Raw genomic sequence first — 24,187 nt, forward strand, 5'->3', positions numbered from 1 at the left:
ACATTAGGAGGAAATTCTCTACTCAGAGGGCAGTGAGGCGCTGGCACAGCTGCCCAGAGAAGCTGTGGTGCCCCATCCCTGGAGGCGCTCAAGGCCAGGTTGGATGGGGCCCTGGGCAGCCTGAGCTGGTGGGGGGCAGCCCTGCCCATGGCACAGTGTGGGGTTGGTGGACTGTGAGGTCCCTTCCAATCTCAGCCATTCTGTGATTCTATGATTCAGTTACTGAACAGATCCAAGTCACCGAAAATTTCATCTATGCTAAAAAAATGATGTGTGTAGCTCTAGTATATAGTTCAAATCCACTAGCCTAAACTGGTAAGATAACTGACATCATTCTTTTACAGTAAAGTAAATATATATATTTGCTACCACCCTGCCCCCTCTTTTCACTTTTTCTGTCTGTGCAACTCTCTGGAATTGATGGCTATCCCCTACCCCTTGCCCCATGAGGCTTACAGTGGCCACAGAGCACTTGTTCTTTTGTCCTGCACCACTCTGAGCTGCAGCTGCCCTATTTATCAGGTTTTATACCCAAAATGGTGGAAGGTAAGGTTTTGCTCATCCCACACTCTTTTTTTCCTCCCTGCTTTGGTAGGGTGCTGTTTCTCAAACAGAAACTTGTGCATCTGAGCCTCAGACTTTATTCTAGGGCCACCTCACTTAATCTGCAATGATTTTATTTATTATTTGCCTGATATTGCCCAAGAGTCTTGGAATCTGAATCTTAACATTTGATTAGTGCACTGAATATTGTATGAGCTTTCTTTAATATAGCATTGAGTAATTTGGGGAGAATTCTTAAGTTTTAGAAGGATGAAATCTGCTTTTCCATCATCAAAATATTTTAAAGCTGCTTCTAATCAATGCAGAAGTATTTAAAGATCTATTTAATAAAAGGCGGACACATTCTTATTAAGGTATGCTCCCACATACATTCACTTTTGCAACAAAATAATTTTAGAGATAAAGAAGACCTAATGAAAAGAGTTGAATGCAAGTACAGATCAATGATAGAAGCGTAAGCCAGCACAATCCATAAAGACAGGTAGAGTAAAAATATTTTATCGATTAATGCTATTTTGGACTACAGTAATTCTCTGTTAATTCCTCTTGGGAAAAAAAATCTTTCTGTGAAAGGGCTTCTGAAATAGAATACACCATAATTCTATTCGCTGATTATACCAAGATTAAATGGAGACACCAAGCTGAACAAAGATGTAGGAAGACAAGAGTCCTAAATGTGCACCAGCTCTTCAACACAGTCTGAAAAATGAACTTCTCTCCCTAACACATGAATAGTCATTTATAGCCTCAGAACCATTTATTTTGTCTGAGCAGTGACCTACCTATCAGCTAACTACTGCATAGCACTGCTTCACTGAGGAAGTCTCAAGTAAAGATAAACACTGGCACTAAACCACAGGTTCCTCGAGTCCTGTTCAGGCACAGCAGGGTACCACAACTATGGGATCCAAACCTATAACTACGGATGGACTTTACACAGGCTGTAATTAAAGAGCAACAGCTGTGGTTAAGATGGAAAAGGAAACTGACACAGTAAATTTAAATTAAAGGAAGACAAGTAAAAACTAGCTATCCTTACATTAAACTTTCTTTTTACAGAAGATCTAAAAATGGAGGAGAGGCAAGCAGTACCTGCTATAGAATCACACAGTGTTCCTAAATAGCCTTCTTTATTTTTTTATTTTTATAGGATTCAGTACAACAGGTTGGTTAAAAGTTTTCAAAAGGACCTGACATTGTCAGTTATCACACAAAAAAGCTTCATGTTTATTTTTGTAATCTGTAATTTAGGTAGCAACTAATCAGTACAAGCCGTTTGTTGCTGTGGTGGTGGTTGCACATTTTGTCTGCCCACTCTTTACCCCCTGTTCCTTCTGCCATAAATGTAATTGAGAGACCTGCCTGAAACATTTTACAAATAGTAACAAACTTTGCATGAAATTGGTAGCAATTATAGCTTTTATAAGGGAGAGAAATAATTATTTCTTAACCCACATAAATATTTCTCCACACTGAAAGGTATCTTGCTTGTAGTCTTTTGTTTCATTTGTTCTGTTTTTAAGAGAATCTTTTTCAGCATTATTACTCAAATGTTCCATGACACTATGGACTAAAAACTTATTATCTAGATACTAAAAAGAAGAAATATGTAGTCTGTAAGCTACAATTTTAATGGAAAAATCTCCCACTTAAAAATAAAACAAGAAAATTAGAAACTGCATAAGTTGCATTGAATAAACTATTGATTCTTTCTACTCACTAACCAGGAATAGAGGAATATTTAAGAAGATAAATTAAAAACTCATTCTCTAACAGTTGTCTGAATGCTTCTGATCTCTTTAATAGGTAAAAAATAACTTTAACCCATACATATGAATTAAATGCAACATGGAGGTTGAACAGATTATATCAACAAGAGTCAGCAAATGTATTGAATTCTTCACTTCCCCAGAAACAAGGCAGCAAGAGCACGAGTCAGAGTACAGAAGCAAAGCATGTGTCAGGAATCGGTCTCTAAAATCATCCACTTCTTCCCCAAAAACCACAAAGGGGCATTTTGCTGGTGCAAGCTTGCCCCAACCAGGCTTAGCAAACACCAAAACCACAGATAACCAGAAATGCCGCAGCGACCTAAGTGCTGAAGTTTGAAAGGCAGAATATCCAGTAAAAGAAGAGCTCAAAATAGAACAGGGAAGGATTTGGCTACGAGGTATGAGATGTTTTTAGAAGATGACAGACAGGAAATACCAGAGCTGGTGAATCGAGACTCTCTGCCAGGCAAAGAAGATTGATGTTAGCATCAAGAAGGAAGAGTAAGCTAAAAGAGCTCTGGTCACTGAAAGGAGTAAAGTGTAAAATGGCACTGCAGTGGGTGCTAATGGCTGGGCTAAGGAGCTGGGGAGGCAGAGGGCAATCTACTTCAGATAACAGGGAACAGAAGACGGCAAACTGCACTGCAGGTCAAACTGCACAGTAAACATTATGATGGAGAAAGATCTCGAGGTAGATTCAGGAGAGGAGTGACTGGAAGAGACACAGACACATCCGTATGATGCTTGGCTGACTTACAGGCTGCTCGGAAGACGAGACTCTTAGGGAAGCTCTGAAACAGCAAAGGGAGACAGAGGAGGCAAAGGGACTTGGGCACAAATCATAGAACAGTTTGGATTGGAAGAGTCCTTTAAGATCATCTAATTCCAACCCCTCTGCTATAGGCACGGACACCTCTCTAGACCAGGTAGCCCAAAGGCCTATCCAGCCTGGCCTTGAATCATTAGGAAAGTTTTACAAAGGTGTTATTTGGCAGATATTTGGCCGCTGAAGCTGTAAAACACAGAAGCAAATGCTCCACAAGAGCTGAACATGCTGTAGCTCAGTTAGAGAGCGCACATGATACACTGAGCTTGGACGTGGTTCCAGGTCACCCCTCTCCAAAACTCCTGGCCCTCTGGCTTGTGACAGAAATCCTCCTTTACAGCAATTCCTGTTTTCTCCAAGTGCTGCACTGCTGACTGGCTCTTGTGTTGTTTTCAGACCCATGAGGGAGGCACTGAGAGGAAAGCTGACAGGAATAAGTTGTCAGAAGCTCTGGAAGAAGTGCTGCACAGAGCCTCCACGGGACACTTGGGTGCGCAGGGCACAGGCTTGGAAAGGCACTATGGCAGCCCTGGCCTGTAGTACTGCAGAAACCATGCAGCCACAGAGAAAGGAAAAAAAACAGTACTGCAAAGATTAAGCCTCCTTTGATGTTATCAACACACTGAAATTTACATCAGAGATGCCTGAAGCAGTTGCCTTTCACTGTCTTCTGGAAGTCCACATACTGCCTTTTATACTCTAAGTAGTAAACTGTGCTGGGCAAAAACCAGCCTTGAATTCTGCCTAACAATCTGGGTGGAATAAGAGATTATTTCAAGAAGGACCATGCATGAATGGCTGCTCTCCAGCCCCAGTCCTTTTCCTGATTTATTTTTGCTCTATTCCCTGTTGAGTGAGCATTGTCAGAAAGAGCCATGAAGTACCAGGCCTTCTTGAGGAGATGGATGGCATTCTCTTGAAGAGAGAACTAACAGGACAGCTTTGTTACATCTTTGTTTTGGAAAGTTTTGGGGGCCACTCAACTCTATTTTTCCTCAGAAATCTCAAACTCTTCATTTTTCCCACAGCACAAAGAGCAGTGGAGTAAAGTGGGAAAAGATGGATGGATAGAGAGACAGATGCATAATCATTATGATGGTACTCCAGTCTCAGCCAAGGGCTGCCTCATTTCTAAAAGCTGAAGGCAGTAACAGCTGAGGCACAGGACAAAGCTTGTTTAGACATAGCATTGTGGACAATAAGGCATGAGTCAGAGAAAAAATGGCCTTCAACTCATGTAGCACTCAACTCACTTCAACTTGTACACCAAAGCAGAGCAGCTCCAGTTTTAGAAAATAGCCCAAAATTAATCCTAGCAAGAATACAAGCTGGCAGATAGCATCCTTACTATTCAGTTTGGGAGAGTGCAGAGAGCAGCTGGTGCAGAGCAGGATGTCTCCAAGCTAATCCTTGAGATGCTGTCAAGTCCCACACTGTTCCTACCATCAGCTGCAAGCACAGATAGGAGACAACTGTGGAAATGTCCATTAGTCCTTTGGCTCTCAGGCTACATATTGAGGGGAGAGAAAGCCACCTTAATAATAAACAATTTGCTTTGTCAGAAGAAAAAGACAATAACATTTTTCAGATAAGTAGTTAAACTGGTATGTCTTATTTTAGACAGCGATTAACCACTCAAACATCCACAGAGCAATCAGTCCTCTGGAAAATTCTTATCAACTTGTCAGTTTGAAAGAAAAAAAAAAGAAATACAATGTATTTTTTGCAGCATACAGACTGGCACTCATGTACAAAAGAATGGTGAGACCTGCACACTTGGGGTTAACTAAGAGTACTGTCCCCCTTACGCACTACAATCAAGCACAATCAATCAGCAGTTCCTTGGAGGTTCTCAAGTGGTTACACTAAGTAAAGGTCCTTGGACAAACTTCATATACTAAAAACTGGTAGATACTGTTACAACTATCAGCATAAGTATTGCCCCAACTTTTAACATTACTTTAGAAAGACTATGCAGGACATCAGTCTAAATTTTCTCTATGTTAGAAGTACCAGTAATGTGAGGTTTTTTGTTGTTTTTTTGTTGTTTTTTTTTTTAAACTCTCAGCAATGAATTTTTGTTCCTCTCCACAATGACGGAAGAAGTGAGCTAGATCCCTAACAACAGTGCTTTATTCTTAGAGAGACAACAGCAATGTGAGACATCCCCCTAAAAAGACACAGACCTCTACTGTGCATCATCACATTGCAGGCACTCTCTATTCAATGACTCAATAGCCACAAAGCCAACTCCCCCTAGTACTTCCTTTCAGTTACACTGAAAAAATGCTCAAGGATAAACTCTTTTTCCTTATGGTCGTAGGTAATTTCTTTAAGGGAAGCTATTTAAAACACTGACTCCAGTCAGTAATTTCTTATTCTGCAAGTGACTTCACTGATGGCAGTGAAGTCCCCCAGCACAGAAAAAGAACCAACACTTAACATTAAGTTGTTCTCTATATCTAAGGTTGTGTGAAACACGGGAAGAATTCAATTTCCCAAGGCAGAGTTTTGTGCCTGGGGATCTCAGAGCACAACTGTCAGACAAAGAAGAGAAATCCAATAAGCAGCATCAATCAGAAGTGTCTTAAGTCTCCTGCAAAGACATACCCATCAGAAAACAGAGAGGAAGCACTGATCAATAAACACACACAGCTCTGAACCACTTCACTTGTATACGGCTGAAATACTGCTTTTAGTAAGGAATAAAAAGAATGCAAGAGAATCCGTGGGGAGACAAGGCACACAAAAATGAGATTAGCAACCCAGCAGTCTGTGATCAATTTTCTCGTGTTTTTTTCCACCAGATGTAAGAAAAAAAGTGACCACAAAACCCACGAACCTCTACTATCAAATGTATACTACTTAACAAATTCTCTTCAGCAGCTATTTCATTGCTTCATGCTTAATACAGCAAAATGACTTTAAATATCTTAGTGGCTTAAGAAGGAAAAGAATATTCAACTTCACAGAGGCCTTGGGTTCCTCTGGCTACAGACAGCCATCCCAGCTGACATCTGTCAGTGTTCTACAGCCCAGCTTGCTGCCAGCTTGTGCCCATCATCCCTACAACCCTTCACCTCACAAAGAACTCACAGCCACAGACACACCATACAGTTTCTCACCTCTTTGCTGCAAGTCTTCCTAACACGGCTACCTGCAGAGGCCTACACCCAACTGGTGCTGGTTACACCTGTAAAACCTGCAGGAAAGACATGAGTCAGCCCTTCCCTCCTCCCCTCAGCAGGTACAGGGCCGCGCAGGGTGCAGACAACTGGGTCGTGGCCCAAACGAACAGGAGGGCACAGACATCCTCAGCACAAACAGCAATGTTGGGCAAACAAGCACATCCTGTTTCAGCTGGTTTCCAACAGTTACCTGAAAACCTCTAAACCGTACCCACTGTGCTTAACTACCACTCCTATATTTTCTCTTCCAATGAAAGGTTTTTCAGGTCCAAAGGTCTGTGAGCAGAAAGGAGATGCTGATGCTGAAGCAGGGGATTTCTATTCCCCAGCAGAGCTATATGCAGACATCCCAGATCTCAGCCACAAGAGCTACACTCTTCAGACCTTGTTGACGAACTTGAATAAGATGCTCTTTTGGTATTAAATAAGTTACTTTTATTCCCCCATCTAATAGCAAAGAGCTACAAGTTCCAGCATTATTTTTCCCTATATATTACTTGTTATTGTGCCTAATGTTTGCTTGCTGTTTCAAACTTCTCTGCAGGAGAAAAGAACAGCACTGTTAAAAATTATTTTCAGTAATTTACCAGCATGATTTTTAGTTTTATGTCAATCATAAGAAGAAATACATTAATTTTTATAATTGTGAACAACCTCTTCTCTGTCTGCTCATATGATCACTTACAAATCATTTCACTTCTCCTCAACCTGTTTTACTTTATAAAGTTCTACCCTTGCAAGAGCAGCTATTACACAGAAGTCTGTCCAGATGAGGAATTCAAGTAAATTATAAATCCTGCAATACAATACCACACGCTACTTAAAATGAAGGTACGTGAATGGAATGATTTTGCAACATTCAGAGCTGCAGAGGTCTAAATCAAAACTCCAAGAGTCAGACATTTACTACGTATTTTCATAGAGAGTCTGGTTTTACAGCTAGAAATGCAAAGCTACAGGATTGTGGCTTAATAAAGTGAGAAGGTGAACTTTACAACAGCCAACATCTGTCTCACCTGTCGCTACTGGAGATCACCAGACTTTCAGGTTTAATTGCCTGTAACAACCACAAGCAGTACAAACCGCGGTAGGAAGTCAGTTGCAACAAATGTAACAATTGCTACAAAGACAAAATTAGGAGGCTGTTGTAAACAACAGTACTTCTTCCTGCGTTGCTTGCATTTTCCCCTATCACAAACCTTTAGAGATGCTTTTTCGTCTCCAATCGCTGCGAAATAAAAGTTTGATCCAGAACCCACTGATGTCAGAGGAAGAGACAAAGCAGACCATAGAGGAAAATATCCAGGTTGTAAAAAGTCTGGTGTGACCAATTTAGCGGACAGCATTAGCAGTCTGTAACGACAAGAAGGGCTAAGATGAAAGACTCCTGAGCTTGAGAGTTGGCAGACATTTTAAGCAAAGATGAAGTGTGTTTTTGTGTATTCTTCATCCTCCATGTGCTTACGATCATTAATTCTTTGCACACACTGTGAACTATTTAAGCTCCGGCAACAAAAGAGGGCCTGAAATTCTTCTTTAAAAAATAAACGCTTAGAAAAATATTGGAAAAAAAATAACATCACCTTATCTTCTTTTACCCACAGTTTCTGGTCTGTTGTCCATTTGGGTGTCTGTGCACCCAAATATGCGCTCTGTTCAGCCATAACGCCAAATCTAGGAGTTTGTGCACATGCACAACTCACATGGATGTGCAAGTTCACATATTTATAAATGTGCCTCAGAGATGTGTATACAACTATTTCTGAACAAAACCCCATCTACTGATGTCTCATATATTTGCTGTCTTTGTAGCCATAGCAAAAAAATAATGCTGTGTACCTAGAACTCTTACAAGCAAATCTGCCATCATCAGGTTAAGTTAAAAGAGATAAGTAGTCAACAAATCAAAAGAAAAGCTATAATATTTTAATCAGCTTTCTCGTTGATTTTGGAGAACTCCACACTGTGCATGACACAGCTATCGATTGTTTTTGGAGTCACTGAAATTAAAACCCAATTTCAAGGACAGCTACAATTTTGATCAGCAAAAAGATGATCATGATTTACTGTCATGAATTACCTCCCTTATGGTAGTCGATTTAAATTCTTCATGTAGTGAGACGTTCCTCTGTATTAAAGCTTGCATGCACATTGCAAGGGAGAAACCAAAACACTTTTTCTAAAGCAGGGCCACTAATGATTGTACTGTAATAATCAGTAAGTGCCACATACCTCATATCCCTGTGTAAACTCAAATTTACATTAAAAACATACATTTCAAATTCAGGACCCCAGTTTCATTCAACTGCCACAAAGAGAGCTGACTAAAAACACTTGGCATAACAAGCCAGGAGACCCTCAGCCTATCCGCAACACAAGCCCAAATGAGGAGCAAGGCAAGTGCTGAGCCCAGTACCAGGGAGCTTTCTTTACGAGGCTGATGAATGCCCTTCTGCACTGCCAGAGGTATGGTTCTACCCACACATCCCTCCAACAGCAGCTGCTTCAGACAAACCCAGAGACAGCAAAGGAGAGATGGTGATAACTTGTACAAGTCAATCCACCACATCACTCCAAAGCCCAAAGAACTACTGCGATGCTTCTGCTTACATTTATCATTGGGATGTTCTAAAAAGACTAAAACTCTCACCAGTCACCAAAAGCACTGAGCTTTGTGTGTCACACTGCTATGAGCTGTGTCACATTTTTCCTCCTACGATGCAAGCAGTCAAAAATAGACATGAAAACCCAAAAATATCAAATGGGTTTTGCGGGATTTGTTTTCTTTACCGAAAAAGGGAGGGAAGACAAAAGCAAAAGAAAGTTGGGGGAAAAAAAAAAAAAATCCACCACAAAACAAACAAAACTCTAGTAACCCTACTGCAATGCACTTCATTACATCTAGAATTATCTAGGGGAAAAAAAAAAAGAAACAAAAACAAACAGAAAATGATCTCAACAAATATAGCATGTGAAAAAGTCCAGTTTTTACAAAATAACAAAAGAAAAACACACAAAAATACAGAACTGTCTCAAAGTCAAGAGTACAGAATGTGTGCTTGCTTTACTTCATTGCATGCAATAGACACTGACATCTATTAATTGAGTATGAGAATAGATTTATTCCCTTCTTCTCCGGAATCTATAATCACTTGGGAGAAATCAACATGACCAGCTAAGAGATGTTGTGACCCACTGCTTGGACTGAACTGCTTTGCTTTTCCTTCATCAAGAAAACAACCCAAGCTCAAACATGTGTTGCTAAAATGTGTTTTTATATAAACTCCAGAAACTGCCTTCCTTGAATATTTTGTTTTCTCTAACTTTAAAGTAAAAGAAAATCTGAAACCAGAGGCACTGAAAAACAAATATTCAAGAAATTTCTAGAAATATCTGTGAGAATGATAGCTTAAACCAGGATCCAAAATCTGGAGCATAACTTTACTTGGAAGGTAAATGGTAGCATAGTTACAGATATAGAAATTCTGGCACATAAGCGTACAATTTTGTTTCTAATTGTAGGACCATTAGCAATCAGAAGAGTGAAATGTTAAACAGAATCCTAGAATATGGAGGTCTGCATTTATGAAAGTGATCACAATTCTAAATTCCCTGACAAAACATAAGGAGAAAAATAAGCAATGCATCAATGCCACCAAAAGTAAAATATTATATCATTTCTCCTATGTCTTGAACAAAAGTTCAGTAAAACACACAGCATTTTCTTCAAATAAATGTTTTCAAGTAGACTTAAACGTAGGCTATTGCTCTTTCCTGTTTCTTATTTAAGCAGAAATAGACTGCTTTAAAAGTAGAAGCATTCAATCCAAGTAGAAGACAAGTGCTTCATGTTCTTCAAGCAGAGCTCTTAGTCTGAATACCAGAAAAGCATTTAATCACTTCGCTCAGTTAAGCTTGTACATTTAAGAAATGCTTTTGGACAGGAGCTTAGAAAATGAACGATCTTTTTAATGTTTGTATGAAACCAAGGTAATCTAAACAAAGAGCCTTTTTTCTCTGTAGGTGTCTTTTTTCCATTAAAAATAGGCCTTCCAGTTCAAGACCTGCAGCGTGAAGGAAAATATGCTGCTATTGCTCAAACTTTATAAGCTTTTTGTTTAAGACTTAGTTCCTTAGAGCTGTCAAAACACAACCCTTCAGAAATTCAAAGCTTAAAAAGAAGAAAAAAAAAAAAGACATTCAACATTATAGGACTCAAATGGAGCAAATGGAGAGACCTGGTTTGCATTGGTGATGCTGGCACAAAATCCTTCTGCAATGGACAATTCTCGTCAGCCTAAAAGCAGCCAGGTTGGAGGGGACCTCACAGCCCACCCAGCCCCAACCTCTGCCCCCCACCAGCTCAGGCTGCCCAGAGCTCCATCCAACCTGGCCTTGAGCACCTCCAGGGATGGGACACCCATCCTGGGCAGCTCTGCCAGCGCCTCATTTTGATTTATTTATTTTATCCAGATGGCCATTTTTATTTCAGTTTGGCATCAAAGTTTTCTGCCAAAAATGGCTCTATCTCAACTACACCACAGCAGCTCCTCCTCTGTCCTGCATGATCCCCGTTTTGTGAGAAGCATTTCATAAAGTCCGATCTCACCAACTACTGCTAATGATTCACTGAAGCACCATTACTAATCCGGGATTTCTGCCATCATTTTTCAGTCAAGACCGATTAAAGCGATTTGGCAATACTGAAAACATAACTCAGCATCTCTGGCACTGTTTAGAAAACTGTGATCACAGCTTCGCATGTATTAAGGCTGGTGGCCATCTGCAAAATTTCATGCTGATGCATCCAACAAACATATAACCAGCCAACCATGTGAACTGTGGGTGAAAAAAGAGGGGTTGGAAAAGCAGAAGTTAAGATCCAACAGAGTATGATTAAGCAAATATCCTGTTCCAGAGTGGTCAAAGCTCTGGCTTTAAATAGGAACTTTGTGCAACGCTGTTTCATATGCTGCATGCATTTTCTAACTCCAAAATATATTAACAAGTTTTAAAAACGAGAGTTACATTAAAAATACAGACAATAGATTTTGATACATCACACCTTTAAGTGATAACTATGTAAACGTGTTTCCAAACTGCAACAATGTCATCGCAACCCCTCCTCTTCCTCCTTCATTTCAGCTTTGCCTGAATTCAGTCATCCAACAGCAGGAGCAAAGCCACACCACTTCAAGCATTTCTCTGGCACCAAGAAATGAAAGCAGGGTACAAAGTTAGTTGACAGTGCCGTATTAAAAGCTGTGGTATCAGCAAAGTGACAGTGCAGACAGCAGCAGATTTTCTGTGACTCTTTAGTAGAGAGCTTGTCTCCACTTCTGTCTGAAAGCCAATGTCTAACGCAATGAATATGGAAATTCAGCTAAAGCCTGGCAGTTGAGCTGCCGTCAGCACCAGGCTTTGGATTCAAGCAGATGGAAAAGAAAATCTCCAGCTCCAACAGGTAGGGACTGCTGCTGCTGCACAGTGCTGCGCCTTCACTAGGAAGGTTTGTAACACAACTAGCAGATCCTTTCCAAAGGAAAAGTAGGCCAGTCAGCCTGAGATGATGCAGATGAATGACAGCATTGCCTCCCAGTGCATTGCATGCTGCTTTCATCATCCACTGCCCTCAGTAAGTCATCTTCATGCAGATAATGCGCATCTCCCACTCCAGTTCCATGCCCCTCGTGTTTCTCCAAGAAGGGGACTGCTCCCTTCTTCTCATCCTATGCATTTTGCTCATTATGTGCATGATTTCAAGGAATTCCACACTGGCTGTCACTGCCAGTGGCTCTTCTCCTCTTGGGTCCAACCCTTTCTCTCACCTCCACCCCTGTTAGTGCAAAAGCCCAAATGTTACAGAGGAATCTAGCATCCAATATATGCTACGTCAGGCACCGGCATCAGTACAGAAATATCACTTTCAAATTTGAATGTGACAGAAGAGGAGGGCTCTGAGCAATGACTTTCTGAGCACCTGGAGGCCAGTGGGCCAGAATATCAAGTCAAAACTCAACATGGCAGTTTCTTAGTATAAAATCTGGGGCCAGAGGAGGACAAATGACTTTAGCTGAGCTGTCACAAGAAGAGCCAGGTCATCACCCATGCCACGTCAGTATTCTAGTAACTGTAAGTACATCCTATATAAACACACACACGTAGTCTTTCTCAGAATCCTCACCAAATTTTGAGTATATTCTAATGAATGCCCCAAGCCACATAAACAGTAACAACAAAATGAGCTTCCTCAATTATAAAAAGAAAACACTGCCTTAATTTCCTTCAGCCCAGAAATCATCAAGCACCTCCCCATCACCTTGTTCAGAGCACCTGCTCTCAGCCCCATGCAACATGCCATTTAGGAGGAAATCAGGCCTACACTCAGATTACTTCCAACTGTGTGTACCAGAAGAGGAAAGCACGAATGTATCCTGCACCATTATACCAACTGATTCCTGTCTGCAAACAATATCCTCAGGCAAGTACAAAACACTTTGGATTCAGTAGGAAACAAAACCCCTTTATATCCAAGATGCTGCGGTACTTGGAGCGATCTGACAGAAAGGACCATGAGCCAACGTTTTAGTAGCACAAAGTTCCAGCTTCAACAGAAGAGTGGCCAAGACAGTTTTACCTTAAAAAGCAACCTCACAGAGCATCTGGTCATTAAAAAAGCTCTTCATCTGGACAGAGACAGGAGACGTTGTTACGTATTCTGGAGCTGTCGGAAATGGGAAAGATGAGCTCATAATTGCAGATTACCAACAATAGGTGAACTTGCAACTCCCTTAGTGCCAACAGAATGGTGAAGATACTGTCACTTAAACAACCATGGTTTTATTTTTAAATCATCTTTCCTCCTCTCTCGAAATTAATTCAACTTACATATTCCCCTTTGCCCCCTGGGTAACCATAAGTAAGTTTTTATATCGGTATTAATCATCACCACTAAAACCAAAAGACAGAAACCAGAATATTTTAGGATTGCTTTGCAAAGTATTATGCTCTTTCTATACACACTGACTGCAATTAATCATTTTCTTTGATTTAGGTAACTGCTGAAGCAAATGTGGTAAGCTCACGTTTTTCTCTGGGGCTTTCTTTTTTCCCTGCTGTATTTTAGGAGGCAGATGCTGAAAGTACAGCGAATTCTTATTACTTAAAAACCCTACAGTGCCTCTGCAATAGACCTTCCAATTCAGTGCATTGAAGGTTGCAAGAATTATTCTAGCATTTAAAAATTTTACTGCATGGAAGGCTGCTTCTCCTTTCATTTTCTTTTTGAGAAATATAAATCTCCCAGTTTTTAGACTTCTGCATGCTCTCACTTTCTGACTGCTAATTCTACCACAGTTCCCTCAGAGTTCACAGATCCACTTCTGTGGTTTCTTTTTTCCTTTTTTTTTTTTTCTTTCTTTTTTCATGTTTAGTTTCTTGCAATTGTGCAAGCTACACATGATCATAATTCTAAAGAATCTTCCATTATCTTCTTTCCATCAACCACGTCACAAATATAATGACAGATACATTATATTTTCCCTGACTTCCCCACAAATTAATTTCAAGGCATTTTAAAGTCTGCTTCCTAGAACTCATACATACAGGCTTTCATTTTCCTAATCCTGCCAAACTTCCCCAGACAGCCCACACCTCTCAACTTGTGTTTTCTGTTCAGGTTTATCTCTTTCCACCTTCACAGTTCTACTGTTTCAGATAGCCTCAGTTCTAGTCCACTCCTACTCTGTAAGCTTAACCACAGCGTACTCAAGAAAAAGAGGTCATTAAATAACTACAAAAAAAGATAACACATTTCCTTCTAGTTGAAGAGAATATAATTTATTTTCTCTTTTATCCCCTTGTTCTTGACATCCTATAGGTGAACTGAGAGCTCCGCTCCTTCCAGAGCCACGCAACATTATCTGTCCTAGAGACACGCACCCTCATGGGCTCCCCAGCCAAGCCAGTGAACAATAAAGAAAAATAGGGCAAACACACAGGTGGGTTTTTACTACCTCTTACCTCCTCTGACCCTTAAATGCCACAGTTTAAGGCAGACCAACCATATGCAAACACTGATTTACAAATCTCGGTAGCAGAGCCCAGATGCAGCTCACCAAGATATGCTGTGCTCTCAGAACATTGGCAAGCCTTTGGGAACACCTTTATTATGACAGGAGGGAAGGTTACCATGCCAGCTATCGGAGAAGCCCCACATGAAACATTTCTCATAAAGTACCTGGCTCAAAACCTCCAGTTCAAAGACTATCCAGTTTCTTTCTACTGCTCTGCAGCAAACATATTGCAAGCCAGGCAGGTTTGTATTTTACTAATTCCTCACTTTCTTAAGGTTTCAGGTAAATACAGTACATAAAGACACTGTCCGTATGGCACCCTGTCTGTAACTTTGCACCATGAGTCCCTAAGACAATGGCCACGCATGAATACATAAGTTCAGATGTAACCCAAACAAAGGTAGGGTTTGCTTATCTTCATAACCATTGTAAAAGGCCTCAAAGAAAACCAGAAACAGAACCTCCAACAGTTACTCCATCAGGAATCACCGGTCCTACTGACTGCTTTACACAATTTTCACAATATTCAATTCACAACATTCCTCCACCACATCCTTATCTCCAAATTGGAAGGATGTGGATTTGATGGGTAGACCACTAGATGGATAAGAAACTGGTTGAAAAGCCGCAGACAGAGGGTGGTCATCAATGGCTCTATGTCCAGGTGGAAGGGTCTGTCTTGAGTGCTCTTTAACATCTTTATCAATGACATCCATGACAGAATCGAGTGCACCCTCAGCAAGTTTGCTGACAACACCAAGCTGAGAGGTGTGGTCGACACCGTAAAAGGAAGGGATGCCATTCAAAGGGACCTCAAGAGGCTAGAAAGGTGGACCTGGGTGAACCTCATGAGGTTCAACATGGCAAAGTGCAGAGTTTTGCAGTTGGGCCAGAGGAATCTCAGGCATCCATACAGACAGGAAGGAGCGGTCCTTGAGAGCAGCCCTGTGGAGAGGGACCTGGGGGTCTTGATAGATGAAAAGCTTAACGTTAGCCAGCAGTGTGCCCTTGTGGCAAATGGTATCCTGGGCTCCATCAAAAAAGAGGGGTGACCAGCAAGGATAGGGAGGTGATTGTCCCTCACTGTTCTGCTTTTGTGAGGTCACATCTGGAATACTGTGTCCAGGTCTGGAGCCCCCAGTACAAAAAAGACAGGGAGCTGTTGGAGAGGGTGCAGAGGAGAGCCACAGAGATGATCAGGGGGCTGAAGCACCTCCCCTATGAAGACAGGCTGAGGGAGCTGGGCTTGTTCAGCCTGGAGAAAAGAAGGCTGTGGGGTGACCTCATTGCAGCCTTTCAATACCTAAAGGGAGCCTACAGAAGGGAGGGGAATCAACTCTTTGAAAGGGTTGATAGCTGCAGGACAAGGGGAAATGGTTTGAAGTTGAGGGAGGGGAGATTTAGGTTGGATGTCAGGGGGAAATTCTTTACAGAGAGAGTGGTGAGGTGCTGGAACAGGCTGCCCAGAGAGGTTGTGGATGCCCCGTCCTGGAGGCGTTCAAGGCCAGGTTGGATGGGGACCTGGGCAGCCTGGTCTAGTATTGAATGTGGAGGTTGGTGGCCCTGCATGTGGCAGGGGGTTGGAGATTCATGATCTTTGAGGTCCCTTCCAGCCCTGGCCATTCTGTGATTCTGTGATTCAGTCTCTCATATGAGTGCTTCATATGATTTCCAAATGCCCGAAGTTGACAATACCATTGCCACATACATTTTTAGCCTCTGCAACATCTGTGTGAGACAAGACATTTACCTAACAACAAAGCACTGGAAGTTTTTGCTGCTCTTCCTGCAAAGGAAGCTCATTATAAAAAGCACTGAGCCACAGCCAAAGCCTTGCAATCCATTCCCCACTAATTACCCCCTGTGTGCCTGCTTCCCGCTAGGACTGAGGAGCAGTGTTTCTAGGGCAGCTCTATAAGGCTCCCTGTACCCAGCAGCTATTCTACCTGCAGAGCTGCTTGTGCAGCAGAGCAGAAGCCTCCATTCCACCTCCATCCCAGGGCAGCATTATGCTGCTGAGAAGTAACCACATTTGATAACTCCCAATGCCTTTATTTGCATCCTAAGAGCCCCATTTCAGCAGCATGCTCCTTACCTAGCAGATTTCAATACAACTGCTCATTCCACATTCAAGCCTGCAGGGCGCTGAAGTTCCCTTTTTCTGACAGCACCTGGACATACATCTCTCCATTCTAACAGGCCTGCTTATGCTATACAACAGAGCTGCTCAATATTTATATAGGTACATTCATTCAATATACTAATTAGATATTTCATCTGAAATGTTCTCAAAATTCAATAGAGACACATCCAAAAGTCTCCCTGCAGATTTGCTCTCTATAGGAGGTTTAATACAGATTTCTTGATAGGCTTTATTTTGTTGTGCGGTCTTTTTATAGAGTATATAATCTTCTGGTCATAAAAGATTGCTTGCTCTCAGCCAGGAAGCCTCTTGGGAACACAGAGCTGTAATCTACCACTAATATATTAAGTACAGAACATTTCAGACATCATGACGCAGAAGTTGCAAACAAAGATAGAAAGCTACATGAGAACCTGATGCAGGATTAGCATGGCTTGCTCCATAGCTACATCTAGCCTAAGGCAAGCAGTAAATCCAGACTTAGTACTGAAAGCCTGTGTATTGGACACTGTCACAATAGCTATCAGCTACCAGAAATAAGTTCTCATTGACACTTTGTAAAAAGTGATAGTTTTACTGAAGTATAGACTGGGTCAAACCAACAGGAAAACAAAACAAAACAAAAAATATATGGATTTTTTCTTTTTTTTTTTTTTTAGTGACCTGTTCTTGCCAATAAAAACATACTGTAGAAAGGATCCCATCAGAATACAATCAGTTTTCTTAAGTATTTCTTTAAGTTTCCTCAAACTATATGGAAGTGGCCATACATTTTGAGTTAACGCTCAGGAAATGCTTCATCACTATTTGGGAAAACTTCATTGTCTAGGGGGAGAAACCAGGGGAGTAGCTTTGGTATATGCCAAAGCAAAGATGCACTTCCACATTTCTACCATGCATACCAGAAGTGGAAGAGCAGGAAAGTCTTTGTTTACATTGAAAACGGTTCCTTGCTACATAGAATTTTCCATATTTCTTTCAGGACAAGTCATTCAGATGCTATCACTATGCAAATATTTGTTTAAAAACCTCTTATGTGCCACTGCATGTCAACATTACGTTGTTTTGTCACTGAACAATAGATGAGATACACAGGTTCCTGCTTTGTAAAGCACTTCTTAGCACTGAGAAGGAGAGGAGAGACTGGAAGGTGTGACTGGGCTCAGGACCATCTAACTAGGGCTGCTCCACACCACTTCCCACAAAAGTGCTTTTTTCAGTTGTTTACATTTCCCCAGTGTGTGTGCTCAGAACTTTTTCATGGTGAGTATTCGCCTCCGGCTGATCTGTAAAAAGTACTCATTAATTTCAGCTAAAACAGTTCAGCTGCTGCCAAGAATGAAGGCTAACAGGAAAACGTGTTTTGCATAAATTAAGGGGAAAAAAAGCTGGGAATCTTTCCTATCCTATTGCTTTAAAAAGTCCAAGTAAACACAGATAACAGTAGAGATTTACTCACAACTGAGATCTCCAAAGATGCCTCATCCACACCCCCAGTTCCCCCACCTCTTCAAAAGGAAAAAAAAAAAAGAAAAAAAAGAGCATTTGATTTCCTCAGTTGACTGAGGCAGATATAAGCTCAAGCTTGAGGGACTGAGAAAATATTTCCCTTTAGTAATCATTCCACGCCAGTTAGGACCAGAGCCTGTATTTCTAAAGACATGCCTAGGGGAAAAAGCGATAAACATCAAATACAAAAGCAAGAGAAAACAGCTAGACCAAAGAAGCAAGGGAAGGTACTGGCAAAGATGGCTTAAAAACATAAAGGTGGCAAAAAAAACAGGACTGAGGTCTGGGGGTAGAAATAAAGCAAGAAATGACTTGGCTGGGAGGAATCACTGCAATAAAGAGTTGGGAACTGACAGGTAGAGACAGACGAAGAGATGGGACAAGGAGCTTAAGGAAAATAATTGAGAGGGTCTGCCTAAGCTCACCTGGAAAAAAAAAAAAGACAGCTAGGGGAGTGGGAAAAATATTGGACACAGACTTCAAGGGAGGATTGGTATTGTTAGGCAGAAAGAATAAAATACCTGAGTTGTCCAGCATGAAGTATACAGGCTTCAGCTTAGGAAATAAATAGCCTTTCATAGAATATATGGAGGAACAGCTGGGAAGACTTAACCAATTCCAAAAAACTGGAAGAAAAAAGTTCTTCAATCAGGCACCCAAAAAACAAGTGACCAAAGAATTGATCAATGGCAAAAGCAAAAGTTTTTAAAGAGTTCCCCTGTACCAAATGGGACCTGTGGGGAGTTGGCAGAGTTGCGTCCCCGGCCTCTGGAGGAATTAGGGTTTCAACCAGAAGACAAGCTTGTTGTCTTCTTCCTTCAGTCCCTCACCTTTCTCACTGTAGAACCTCACCCAAACCCAGAAATGATGACAAACAGTCCATCCACATTTTGTGAGTTTAAGCAGAGCTCTTTTCTAATGTTCATCAGAAAATCTCAGGGACCAAGTTCATCAGTGATCCTAGAAATACATGACTGAGCAGCAGACAAGCTCATGAGCCCTCAGCATTTTAAGCAAATTCTGTACATTCTCAGAACTGCTATCAGAGTTAACGCTGCACTAATACTTATCACTTTGTCACGTGAAAGTATCAGAAAAATAGCACAAAGAGCTTGGCAAGCTCTGGTGACTGAAGATACAACCATGCTGCTGTTAAACTCCACTGCCTCCCAAGCTAAGTCAATGGACCAGATCAAGCGAGCACTCTTCAGAAATGTCAACCCAGTGGTTTAAATTAAGCCACTGAACTTTGCACTGCAGTTGTCAAAGCTTGGGCACAAGCATCTGTCCACCTGTTCTGCTGTGGGAGGCAGTAATTTCAAGCCTAGTGAATGTAGAAAGTAGCTACAGGATCAAAAGAACTGCTACTGCCAGGAAAAATGCAGCAAAATACACAGAGAAATCCAGGGAGGTAAGGACAAAAATTATTCTGCAGGAGTCTATCATGGTGAGCAACACTGAAAAAGAAGCAACCAACACCACAAGCTGTTTTTTGAAGAACACAGTGGGAAATTAGAGGCTTAGTAAATAAGGAAAACTATTCCCTTAATATTGGTCATCATAGAGAAAGGGTAGAAAAAGAACTGGAAAAAGGACACAGGGGACTCCAAGCATTTCTGAGACACATACCATAAAGCCATTTCGTCACTCTGAAGTCTTTATTATAACTCTCAAAGGTTGGACCAGTCCTTGGGAACTTCTTCTATAGACTTCAAAGGTTTAATGCTTGAAATAAACACAAAGCAGAATCAGAGGAAGACACAACACACAGTGCTAGCATTAAGCAAGCACTGTGCTTCCCTTAGCACAACAAATTTAACAGCAGAGAATGAGGGAAAGAAAAAATTCTCTGCAGATCTGGCCCCTTCTGTAACTCCACTGCTGGTCATAATTTCCTTAGAGACTCGTTCTACTCATTCCAAGGTGAGATTCCAAGCATCTAATTCTTTATAAGCACATTTAATTTTCTTATACTTGCTTTTGCAGCTAGAAGCAAGTTACAGAGAGCTCAGTTACATGGGAGGGCACCGCCAGATGAAGCAGCTACTCAAGCATACAGTTGGCATGGACCTTTCTGTCCTGTAAAAACAGAAGGCTGTGTGTGTCCAGATGCATTCATAAGCACAGTTATTTTTTGTAGAAACCTATGCAACTTACTAGACTGCAGTTAACATACCTTGCGTACAAAGAGCCCAAGGAAGCGAGGTGAAGTGTGCTGTTTCCAAAGATGTGTAATGCCTATACATTTACAGTAACACCCTCTCTGCTTTCTCCTTTATTTTCCCCCTCTATCTCTGTGCTCCTTTCCTCTGTGCTCAGTCATCCTCTCCACAAAATCTGTCCTGCCTGCAACAAATGGGAAGAACAGAGCTGCATTTAAGGAACATCAGCTCACATACAACAGACTTCTCTGTCAGCACAACAGAACAGCAGGCCACAAACACCATGCAGGCCTGCCAGAGAAATACACCATGGAAGAGCTCATATTCTCATGAGTGAGTGGGCTGGGTCCACACGCAACAACTCAAGAATGCCAGTGTCTTTCTTCTCAGTGTATTCTGCTGATTGCACACAAAGCCTGAATAACACATGTTCACAAACCTCAGCTGCACAGAAATTCTTTGTCATGCATCATAAGGTACACAGAAAATCTCTTTCTTCTAAGATCAAGACCTCAAGTTGTCTGAAGATAGAGGGAAAACAATGTTACTTTCTCATATTTCATCAGTGTGGTTTTAGTTAGTATTGAAAGCTTCATCTCCAAGCAACACCCAGGAAAGAAATGGGGAAAGTTAGTACCATGGTATGTCCTTTGATTTCCACACTTACTATTTGCTGCATATTAGGAAAAAATATAATTAATTTAAGAAATTCATGCTTGGTGGAAGTACAACCAAGCAGGAACAGCCTCCTTCCTGAGCGAACGTACTTCACTGCAACTTTTACATAGTGTTTTCAAGAAGTGCTAACCAATGTCAGCAGAGCTGGCACCTCCCTTTCCTTTGTGAGAGAGAAGCAGCTGGCCTGGTGGCCTGGCAGAAGCACAACACCCACCTGTGCTGGTTGATGCAACACAGCTAACTCCAGCTTTTGAAATTGGGAAAGCAGCAGCAGCCACCAGGTAAGGGACTGGGAGTTTGCATTCTGCTCTTTCAAGCACACCTCTCGCAGAACAAACCACCAAAGCCAGTTGTAACTTCACCACCCAGCTGTGCAGTCAAGCACACACCCTCCATCTCAGTCACTTCTTCAATTTACAAATGCCCCTTTTCCTCATTTCATTCAGGGCATGCTTCCCTCCCAACCAGCTTTGCCTCAGCGGTTGTTCAGGTTTGCCAATCTGATCCATGATGACAGTTTCCTTGCTGCAAGGAAATGATCTTGCACTCCACAGAGGAAATGATCACTGGAAGCAAAGGAAGGAAAGCAAGAAGTGGCAGCACAGTGGAAAAAAGGAAATGAAACTTCTCCTGTATCTGAAGGCTGGGAGAATCTGGTAAAGAGCTTACTATATTTACTTAAACAGCAATGTGTATGAGTGACACATCTGAGGCTATGCCTACCTAACTGATAGATGTGGATGACATACACACAACCCAAAGCTTCCTTCTTCCAAGGCCAAAGGCATTTTGGCTCTGAGCAGCCTGCTCTAGTGGTTGGTGACCCTGCCTATGGCAGGGGGTTTGAAACTAGATGATCTTTGAGTTCCTTTTCAACCCAGGCCATTCTATGATTCTATGATTTTCCAACAACATTTCTGCAGAGGATGTCTGTTTAAGATTTAGGTAGATAACCAACAATAGGGAGGAAATTCAGTTTGTCAGAAAAGAAACAGGAAGGGAAGCAATAGGCAGAAGCAAGGAGCGGAGATCTGGGACATACTACAGTGCTTGATCTGCTGCCGCTCTGCAGGTAGAGGACTCAAGCTTCATCTCCAAGCAACACCCAGGAAAGAAATGGGGAAAGATTTCCAATAAAATAATCTACAAAGGCAGTTCAGAAGGTCTTCTTACATTCTAACTTCATGTTTAGGTACTAGCAGTTAGATAATTAAAATTCCCTGTAACAAAGCACATGACAGAAGCCTGAATTCACCTTAACAGTCTCTTCACTTCAGAAATGAGTTCTTCCCTTTAACACAGCACTTGTACCGCCACACTGGACTTGAACGAGTTTAGGAGATGGCGGATGACATCCAACCTTCAGCATATCTGAGACCTTAAGACCAAAAACTCTACAGCCCCAGTGGGGCAAGCTCCTTACTCTAGCCAAAGCTGAAGGAACATTTAAAAGAGAGACGATGCCTTCTGCCTCAGCTGACAGCAAGCAGGACAGAAGCAGAGTTTCTGCAGGGTTCGATCACTGAGCTTCTAAATTCGGCAATGATGGCAAGTGCCAGACTGCTAAACTTAAGAATACTGAACTCCAAATTTGCACCAGAAGGATGTGTGCCTGCCCCATGCTCCCACCTAACACCTGCATCAAGAGTCCAACAAACAAGGGAACGAATTACAAACACAGCGGGTTCCCCGAGGGCCCTTCAAGTTCCTAGATGCAGCTCACTGAATCAAACCTTCAGACGCAGAAAAAAGAAAACCAACCTCGGTAAGTTTTTAAAACGAGACCTTCTGAAATGAGCATTAGCATGCCGTCGCTTCTCAAGGGGAAGCAGATCATCTTGTTGCTAAGACGACAGGGTTGTGCAAGCTCATCTCCCTCGCTCTGCAGTTTGAGGGCAAGCAAACACACCAGAGCCTCTCCTGCTGCTGCTCAAAACCCAGGCAGCGCTTCCCTGTTCGCTGCCCGCGCTGCCGCAGGAAACACACACGGTACGGGCCCGCACCGCAGCCGTCAGCACAGGGACGCGCCGCCTCTCGGCTCACACGCTGCTCCGCCACGGGAAAGCGCAGGCCCGCAATCCAGCAACAGGGCGCTGCGACGGAGCCCCACCGCCCCAACCGACCGAATACCCGCAGCCCCGCACTCACCTCCGCAGCCCCGCGGCACTATGTACGCCGCGCCCGCCTGTGACGGCACCGGGAGCGGCCGCCACGCTCCGCTCCGCCCCTCCGGCCGGCCCGGCCCCCTGCGGGCCCCTGCTCCGCGCTGAGGGAAGGCGGGCGGCGGCCGGGGGCGTGTGTTCTGCCCACCCCCTCGCTCCTCCTTCGTCATCGTCGAGCGGAGGGACGCGTAAGCGAGGACGCAAACAAGTAAATAAAGCGGGTCGCTGCAGCCCCACGCAACGGACAGGAATGGCGAACCAAGAGGCAGCCCTCCTAGGCTTCTCCCCGCAGGTACCGCAGTGACGGGGCAGGCAGCCCGGTGCGCTCCGGTGTGCGCAGCCCCGCCAACATGGCTGCGGCGTGAGCCGCACAGGGACGGCTGCTGCCATCGCTATGCGACACGAGTTTCAGCGTGTTGTTTTTCACTCAGAGGGTGGTGACGCACTGGAACAGGTTGCCCAAGCAGGCTGTGGATGCCCCATCCCTGGAGGCATTCAAGGCCAGGCTCTGGGCAGCCTGGTCTGGCGGTTGGCGACCGTGCACATAGCAGGGGGGTTGAAACCAGATGATCATTGTGGTCCTTTTCAACCCAGGACATTCTGTGATTCAATGAAAACGGGAGACAGATCTTACAGAGGAGGCCTTACTTTCAACACCTAGTCAGACATACATGATTATTAACTTATGTTAATATGGTTTATGTTTGGTCATAGTTTAGAAAAAAACTAATGAACCATGCCTAATTAGGAAACCTCAAAACCTAATTGCCAGAGGAGGGAGACTTCCAGATCATTGCCCTGGGTCTGTTAGTTTAAGGCTGTTGAGCATTTTCCTCAAAGATTTGAAAGCGTCTGTTAACTCTGCTAATTTTGTGAACAACACACAGGGCAGCAATATGGTGAACAAAAGGACCAGGCCATCACATACAAGACCTAGAACAGCCGATTTTGTTTGTTTCTTTTAAGCCAAATCCCAGGGTTACATGTCCAGAAAAAGGACTAAAAAAATTGTATTTGGAACACTGGTCAAGCAGCAGACTGAAATACTGCAATTCTGAAAAGGGTGCCAAGGTCATAAAGGAATTGAATGCAAGATCCCAGCTCAACA

The 24,187-nt window shown here is 42.6% G+C and overlaps 1 protein-coding gene across 17 annotated transcripts in view; it reads right to left on the reverse strand.

Moving 5' to 3' along the window:
- INPP4A (inositol polyphosphate-4-phosphatase type I A) overlaps nucleotides 1-23,172 on the reverse strand; it is a 114,299-nt gene extending 91,127 nt beyond the window's left edge. For 5 of the 17 annotated variants that reach the window (XM_048961492.1, XM_048961472.1, XM_048961462.1 and 2 more), the window contains exon 1: nucleotides 23,066-23,171. The gene's annotated coding sequence lies outside the window, so the exon portion shown is untranslated. Of the gene's footprint in view, nucleotides 1-6,287; nucleotides 6,311-23,065 lie in introns of those variants that run through there. The other 12 variants (XM_048961500.1, XM_048961483.1, XM_048961532.1 and 9 more) reach the window with 6 other exon arrangements.
- Nucleotides 23,173-24,187: the final 1,015 nt, after the last annotated feature.

This window comes from Lagopus muta, chromosome 1 (genome assembly GCF_023343835.1).
Source record: "Lagopus muta isolate bLagMut1 chromosome 1, bLagMut1 primary, whole genome shotgun sequence".
Lineage (NCBI taxonomy): Eukaryota > Metazoa > Chordata > Aves > Galliformes > Phasianidae > Lagopus > Lagopus muta.